The following is an 8,272-nucleotide window of genomic DNA, read 5'->3' as shown; positions in this document are numbered from 1 at the left end:
TTTTTTATCCGGCCGTGTCAATACTGCCCCCTACCCCCAACAGGTTAAGGAGACGTGTACCTTTAAAATGGTGTAAAATAGTCGTATGTTTGAGAACTTTGAATTATGACATTTTGTGGTTTTGAATTTGGCGCTCTGATTTTTCACTGGCTGTTGAATAGTGTGAACCGTGGGTGGGACGCTAGCATCCCACCTGCCCAAGAGAGGTTAGACAGCGTTTGACATGCTTCTAAGTACGGTAATGGAACATTTTGACTTTTCGTCCCTTGTACCGCGCTCGCGCGTTATGCCTTTGGATAGTGCTCTGAACGCACAAACAAAATGAAGGTATTTGGACATAAATATGGAGTATTTCAAACTGTCACGGCTCCTCCTCTGCAGTTCAGGGGCGGTTCCTCCTGCAGGCAGAGGAGGGTCATTAGTGATTGGAGCTGGCGTGATTGGAGCCACCTGGGCTCAGGGTATAAAACTGCTCTACTAACCTCTCTCTTTCTCTCTCCCTGCTCCTCCAGGTATGATCCTGTTTTGTTTGTTCGTTGTAGGTTTATTTAGTTTCCACTCAGTCATGTTCACACACACATATTCACGCATCCATGCACCTTACATACACCTTACATTATGACATTTCCACACCTCATTCCTTTTTCTTTGTTTAGAGTTAATAGTTTTGTTTTACAATAAACAACCTTTTGAATTGGCCTATACCTGTTGTTGATGTCCCCTCATTTTTTGCCACAGGCTATAAGCCGGCCTGTGACAACAGAAACAGACATTTCTTGTGGAAGTAGCAGTCCTGGGAGTGCATTCTGACGAAGATCAGCAAAGGTAAGAGAATATTTCTAATACTAATTCTGAGTTTAGGTTGCCCCGAACTTGGCGGGTGTCTGTATAGCTTTCAGTGATGACGAGCTATGTACTCAGAATATTGAAAAATTTGCTTTCTCCGTAAAGCTATTTTAAAATCTGACACAGTGGTTGCATCCAGGAGTAGTCTATCTATAATTCTTTAAATAATTGTTATGTATTTTGTCAACGTTTATGATGAGTATTTTTGTAAATTGATGTGCACATTCACCGCCAGTTTTGGTGGGAATACATTTTCTGAACATCAGGCGCCAATGTAAAATGCTGTTTTTGGATATAAATATGAACTTTATCGAACAAAACATACATGTATTGCGTAACAATGTCCTAGGAGTGTCATCTGATGAAGATCGTCAAAGGTTAGTGCTTCATTTAGCTGTGTTTTGGGTTTTATTGACACATGTCCTTGCTTGGAAAATGGCTGTGTGATTATTTTTGTCTATGTACTCTCCTAACATAATCTAATGTTTTGCTTTCGCTGTAAAGCCTTTTTGAAATCGGACAATGTGGTTACATCCAGGAGAAGTGTATCTTTAAAATGGTGTAAAATAGTTGTATGTTTGAGAAAATTGAATTATGACATTTTGTTGTTTTTGAATTTGCCGCCCTGATATTTCGCTGGCTGTGTCCCGCAGGTGGGACGCCACGTAGCCCATAGAAGTTAAAGACACACAGAGCCTGCAATGGCATTACCATTATCGCTAGGCTGTGCCGAGTTCAACGAGATGCCCCGCTTGACCGCAGCTCACTCGGGCTAAGCGCAGCAACCGTGAGAAAAAGTAGGACCAAAATAAAGCCTGGCCCTAAATTTCAAGTGTTTTTGGGTGACTGCGGCGGAACCGTTAGGGTTAGAAGCACAATTCGACCTCAGGAACCTTCCTGATGTCCTCCGATCTGTGCAAGCCTAACCTTGACCATGTGGCATTAACCCTTAACAGTGAAAATAAGGTGTTTACATCAAACAGTTTGCAATGACTTCTCTCACCATAGGAATGCATTGCCTATTCCCCTAAATTCAAACTGAAGCCTATGTGGGTTATGAATGCCTTATGAACCTGTCTTCGATGACATACCATCAGGCAACTACAAGGTCTACCTGTGTCGATTCTAAGCTTCCTGGAGCAACCGGAAGTGGTCAAAAACACCCTAAAGGTTTTTTTCTATAACCAGCCTGCAGATTGTGAAAATCACTACATTCAACCCTATGTAGATCAGTCAATTCTTAACGTAAAGACTGTAAACTCAGGATTATGTAAGAGCATACCCCAATCAGGATATGTGTTTACTTATAGCTTCCTCTGCCAACCGGAAGTGCCTTAAATATGGGTCACAGGGGCTGTTTCGAAGGGTTAAAAAAGTCAGATCATTTCAAAACTTCATATGTGTGACTATGTAACCCTCATGAACTGTAAATCAGACATTTATCCCATCAGATTTGCAAAAAAACTAACACATACACACAGCTAGGACATAGTGACACAGTGTGGGGCTAAGAGACATACAGTGCCTGCAAAATTACCTTCGTTCGAACGATCAAAGAACTGTCAGACCTATTGCACGGTGAGTAATGTGGTTCTAGACAGTTCTCAGACCGAGAAACAGCCTCGTACATTTGCAATATGTTCAACTCATTTTAACATCACAAAAATGGCGACATTTCGAAATGCATTGAAACCGCCTCGGCCCATAGAGACGGACGCCAACGTTTCTGTCTGATAGCTCATTCAAGGACCCCATAGCAATGCCCTGAAAAAGTGGATTTTCAGCACCAATTAAGGTCATTGCTCGGGCACCGAATGACCTATCGAGCCAAAACTTGGGATTCGGGGTCGCCTCACATAGGCCTACACATAATGTCAGAGCTGGACCCGCAACTAGAACGTAACTACGTGTTTTATGTTTTTTAATGGTTTAAACTAAAGGCGCTGTGAATTATGGGCCTGCTCTGAAATATGTGATAGTTTGCTTCTAAACGAGTTGGAAAAAGTGGATTTGGTGTCAGATGGTATCAGTTTGGTGTCAGAATGACATCTAATTGACTGATGGACGCTGACTTGCTGGGTGACGAGCGATGGAGAGGAACCAGAGTCACTGCCCGGCACCCCGAGTTCTTCGGGCCAGTCAATTTAGCATTTCTGCAGTATTTTTGAGCATGTCAAATTCGTGATGGTAATGGTCATTTTGGACATTTTTCAAAAAGTCGTTAAAAAACAACAGAGTCCCACTTCTCCCTCATCATACATGACAAATAGACCATCTAGGTTGAGTAATAGCTTAACATAGGGCTATATATCATTTGGGCAGTATAAATGCCATTTGGACATGGTTCATTGACTTTTGGGTTTGGAAACCGACTTCCTATGATTGTACATGGCAAATGGACAAACATCCTGATTTGGCACATTCAATACTTTTATACATGTATAATTTACATGGACATTTGGATATTTCATTTGGACATTTCTTATGGCATTTGGCAAAAAAGAAAAAATTATGTCACTTTTGACTTCCTATGAAATCATATTGCAAATGAACAAAACATATGCCTTATGTACAAGCAAAAACAAACAAAATAATGATGTCAATAAAATGTCAAAAGTATGTTCATACAGTTCTTATACATGTGTAATTGACAAAAAAATCCAAAGAATTTTGAAAAACGGTCCAGAAAGAACTTTTTTAACCTGTTAGGGCTAGGGGGCAGCATTGACACGGCTGGATAAAAAACATACCCGATTTAATCTGGTTACCACTCCTACTCAGTAACTAGAATATGCATATACTTATTACATATGGATAGAAAACACCCTAAATTTTCTAAAACTGTTTGAATGGTGTCTGTGAGTATAACAGAACTCAAATGGCAGGTCAAAACCTGAGAGATTCCTTTACAGGAAGTGGCCTGTCTGACCATTTCTGGAACTTCTTTGCCATCTCTATCATTTACTAAGGATCTCTGCTCTAACGTGACACTTCCCACGTCGTCCATAGGCTCTCATAGCCCGGGAAAAAAGAGAATGTCGTCAATCCAGCCCCAGGCTGAAACACATTATCGCCTTTCTCAAGTGGCCCATCAAGAGACACTAGCTTATGCGCGTGACCCCGACCGCCCCCGCCTTTGGGATTTTTTCCTCTGTTTGCCGAAAAGGAGATTCCCTGTCGGAATTTTATCGCTTTTCTACGAGAAAAATGACGTAAAAATTGATTTTAAACAGCGGTTGACATGCTTCGACGTACGGCAATTGAATACTTTGAATTTTATTGTCAGGAATTGCGCCAAGCGCGCGACACTTCTTTACTATTTCGGATAGTGTCTGGAACGCATCGAACAAAACGCCGCTATTCGGATATAACGATGGATTATTTTGGACCAAACCAACATTTGTTATTGAAGTAGACGTCCTGGGTGTGCATTCTGACGAAGACAACAAAAGGTAATGACATTTTTATAATAGTAAATATGATTATGGTGAGTGCTAAACTTGCCGGGTGTCGTAAATAGCGAGCCCGTGATGCCTGGGCTATGTACTTAGAATATTGCAAAATGTGCTTTCACCAAAAAGCTATTTTAAAATCGGACATATCGAGTGCATAGAGGAGGTCTGTATCTATAATTCTTAAAATAATTGTTATGCTTTTTGTGAACGTTTATCGTGAGTAATTTAGTAAAATGTTAGCGAATTCCCCGTAAGTTTGCGGGGGGTATGCTAGTTCTGAACGTCACATGCTAATGTAAAAAGCTGGTTTTTGATATAAATATGAACTTGATTGAACAAAACATGCATGTATTGTATAACATAATGTCCTAGGGTTGTCATCTGATGAAGATCATCAAAGGTGAGTGCTGCATTTAGCTGTCTTCTGGGTTTTGGTGACATTATATGCTGGCTTGAAAAATGGGTGTCTGATTATTTCTGGCTTGGTACTCTGCTGACATAATCTAATGTTTTGCTTTCGTTGTAAAGCCTTTTTGAAATCGGACAGTGTGGTTAGATTAACGAGAGTCTTATCTTTAAATGGCTGTAAAATAGTCATATGTTTGAGAAATTGAAGTAATATGATTTTGAAGATTTTGAAAATCGCGCCACAGGATGGCAGTGGCTGTTACGTAGGTGGGACGAATTCGTCCCGCCGGTCCCATAGAGGTTAAGGGGGTGATAAGTATTTTTTTTAAATCATTTTTTCAAAATTTGACTCTTGGGTTTTGACTTGTGTTACATTTGCAATAAGAAAATTCACTGTGGAGCACGCTCGCCATCTATTGGATATTTGCTGTGATTTGGCACATTCAATACTTTCATACATGTATAATTGACAAAAAAATAATTGGACATTTCATTTGGACATTTCTAATGGCATTTGGCAAGAAAAAGAAAAAAGTCACTTTTGACATAGACTTTTGACTTCCTATGAAATCATATTGCAAATGAGCAAAACATATGCCTTAAGTACAAGCAAAAACAAACAAAAAAATTACGTCAATAAAATGTGAAAAGTATGTTCATACAGTTCTTATACATGTGTAATTGACAAAACAAATCGAAAGAATTTGGAAAAACGGTCCAGAAAGCACTTTTTTTAAGGGGGTGATAAGTTTTTTTTTCAAAATTTGACTCTTGAGTGTTGACTTGTGTTACATTTACAATATGAAAATCCACGGTGGAGCGCGCTCGCCATCTATAGGATTTTTGGGGTGTGACACTTGGCATTTGCCATATGACATTTGCAATATGATTTGGATGAATGTGGACCAAATTGGGTGGTATTGTCATTAGGGTGTATGATTCGTGCGGTGCCAATATGTTCCCGTTCATTTTTGTCCATTTCATGGGGGTCTTCCCTTACTTTTTCAATCTTTACTAATGACAAGCCACTGGCCTTGAGTAAAGCCAGTGTGTCTATGTATGTGGATGACTTTACACTATACATGTCAGCTACTACATTGAATGAAATGACTGCAACACTTAACAAAGAGCTGCAGTTAGTTTCAGAATGGGTGGAAAGGAATAAGTTAGTCCTAAATATTACAAAAACTAAAAGCATTGTATTTGGGACAAATCATTCACTAAACCTCAACTAAATTGGGTAATACATAACGTGGAATAACCCTGGATGATAAACTATCATGGTCAAAACTTGTTGATACAACAAGATGGGGAAAAGTCTGTCCTTAATAAAGCGTTGCTCTGCCTTTTTAACAACACTATCAACAAGGCAGGTCCTACAGGCTCTAGTTTTGTCACAACTGGACTACTGTTCAGTCATGTGGTCAGGTGCCACAAAGAGTGACCTCTGAAAATTACAATTTGCTCAGAACAAGGCAGTGAGGCTGGCCCTTATTAAGTGTACACTGAGAGCTAATATTAATAATATGCATGTACATCACTCATGGCTCAAAGTGGAGGAGACATTGACTAATTTAAATTGTATGTAACTGCCTTAATTTTGCTGGACCCCAGGAAGAGTAGCTGCTGCCAGGAATCCTTAATAAATACAAATAATACAGCAGCACTGACAGATGTGTTCACTTTACAACTGCGTCAGGGTTTTGAACGACTCTTACCCCCTTTTGTTCCATACTGGCTGAAGACTTCCCTGTAGCTCAGTTGGTAGAGCATGGTGTTTGCAACGCCAGGGTTGTGGGTTCGATTCCCACAGGGGGGCCAGCACAGAAAAACAATTATGAAATGTATGTATGTATGCATTCACTACTGTAGGTTGCTCTGGATAAGAGTGTCTGCTAAATGACTAAAATGAAAATGAAGACCTAGCTAGCCAGTAACTAGCTGACACCAATCACAGCTGAATGAGGAAACATATAAGTGTGGCTCAGTTGGTAGAGCATGGTGTTTTCAACACCAGGGTTGTGGGTTCGATTCCCACGGGGGACCAGTACGGAATAATTTTTTTTATGAAATGTATGCAATGTAAGTCGCTCTGGATAAGAGCGTCTGCTAAAATGTAAAAATAAGTGCTTTACCATAGATGAATAGGATAAACTTTGAATTATATTTGCTGACACCCTAAATAAAAAATTTGACACCAGTAAAGTAGCTATCTAGCTATATAAATCACTCCCATCCGCAAACACGCCATCTCCGATGTTGGTTACAAGGCGGTACTTATTTAAATTAGGTAAGAGAATATCATGTTACCATTGGTGTATTAAAAGGAGAGTTAAGGTGATGTCACCTTGACCACTTAATAATGAATCCAAGTGTTTGACATGGTGGATGGGACTGGTAACTTTATGATCACACTTTATCAATGTAGAAGCAACAGTAATTTTTCGTACTTTGATCTGGTTTCCTCAAAATATCCTCCCATTTCATGAAAAACATTATTTTGACTGTTCATGACCTTTAAGTATATTTTAAAGCAAATGCTATATTTTTAATCAAGTAATATATTACTGAGTGACTTTCAGTTTTACTTGTAGATATACTTGAGTCATTTTCTATTAAGATATCTTTACTTTTACTCAAGTATGACAATTGGGTACTTTTTCCATCACTGGTGGACAGTAGTCGAGGTGTGGACTGAGGTTGTGCTGAGCCTTTTGGCGGGGAAAACCCCCGGCCGTAAGACCAGGATGTGTGTTTGATACCGGAGCTCCAAGTCATGCATTGAAATCACTAAGCAGTTTACTTTGAAGCACGTGCCGATGCCTGTATCACTTTATCAGAATCACATGATCAATGACAACTGAAACTTCACTTCATCAAACAACCACCCAATTAGTTTGGTATATGCACAAAAATCGTATACAACTGAAGTCAGAAGTTTACATAAACCTTAGCCAAATACATTTAAACTCAGTTTTTCACAATTCCTGACATTTAATCCCAGTAAAAATTCCCTGTCTTAGGTCAGTTAGGATCACCACTTTATTTTAAGAATGTGAAATGTCAGAATAATAGTTGAGAGAATGATTCATTTCAGCTTTTACTTCTTTCATCACATTCCCAGTGGGTCAGAAGTTTACATACACTCAATTAGTATTTGGTAGCATTGCCTTTAACCTGTTAGGGCTAGGGGGCAGCATTGACACGGCTGGATAAAAAACATACCCGATTTAATCTGGTTACCACTCCTACTCAGTAACTAGAATATGCATATACTTATTACATATGGATAGAAAACACCCTAAATTTTCTAAAACTGTTTGAATGGTGTCTGTGAGTATAACAGAACTCAAATGGCAGGTCAAAACCTGAGAGATTCCTTTACAGGAAGTGGCCTGTCTGACCATTTCTGGAACTTCTTTGCCATCTCTATCATTTACTAAGGATCTCTGCTCTAACGTGACACTTCCCACGTCGTCCATAGGCTCTCATAGCCCGGGAAAAAAGAGAATGTCGTCAATCCAGCCCCAGGCTGAAACACATTATCGCCTTTCTCAAGTGGC

At 39.6% G+C, this 8,272-nt stretch overlaps 1 non-coding gene across 1 annotated transcript; it reads left to right on the top strand.

The window, feature by feature from the left end:
* Positions 1-6,686: 6,686 nt before the first annotated feature.
* Positions 6,687-6,756, top strand: trnae-uuc (transfer RNA glutamic acid (anticodon UUC)). The gene has a single exon. It is a non-coding gene; the product is annotated as a tRNA-Glu (tRNA).
* The last annotated feature ends 1,516 nt before the right edge of the window (positions 6,757-8,272 follow it).

This window comes from Salmo salar, chromosome ssa19, assembly GCF_905237065.1.
Source record: "Salmo salar chromosome ssa19, Ssal_v3.1, whole genome shotgun sequence".
In the NCBI taxonomy this organism is placed as follows: Eukaryota; Metazoa; Chordata; class Actinopteri; order Salmoniformes; family Salmonidae; genus Salmo; species Salmo salar.
The sequence above is the reverse complement of the archived record's forward strand: the minus strand, read 5'-3'. Positions and strand labels throughout refer to the sequence as shown.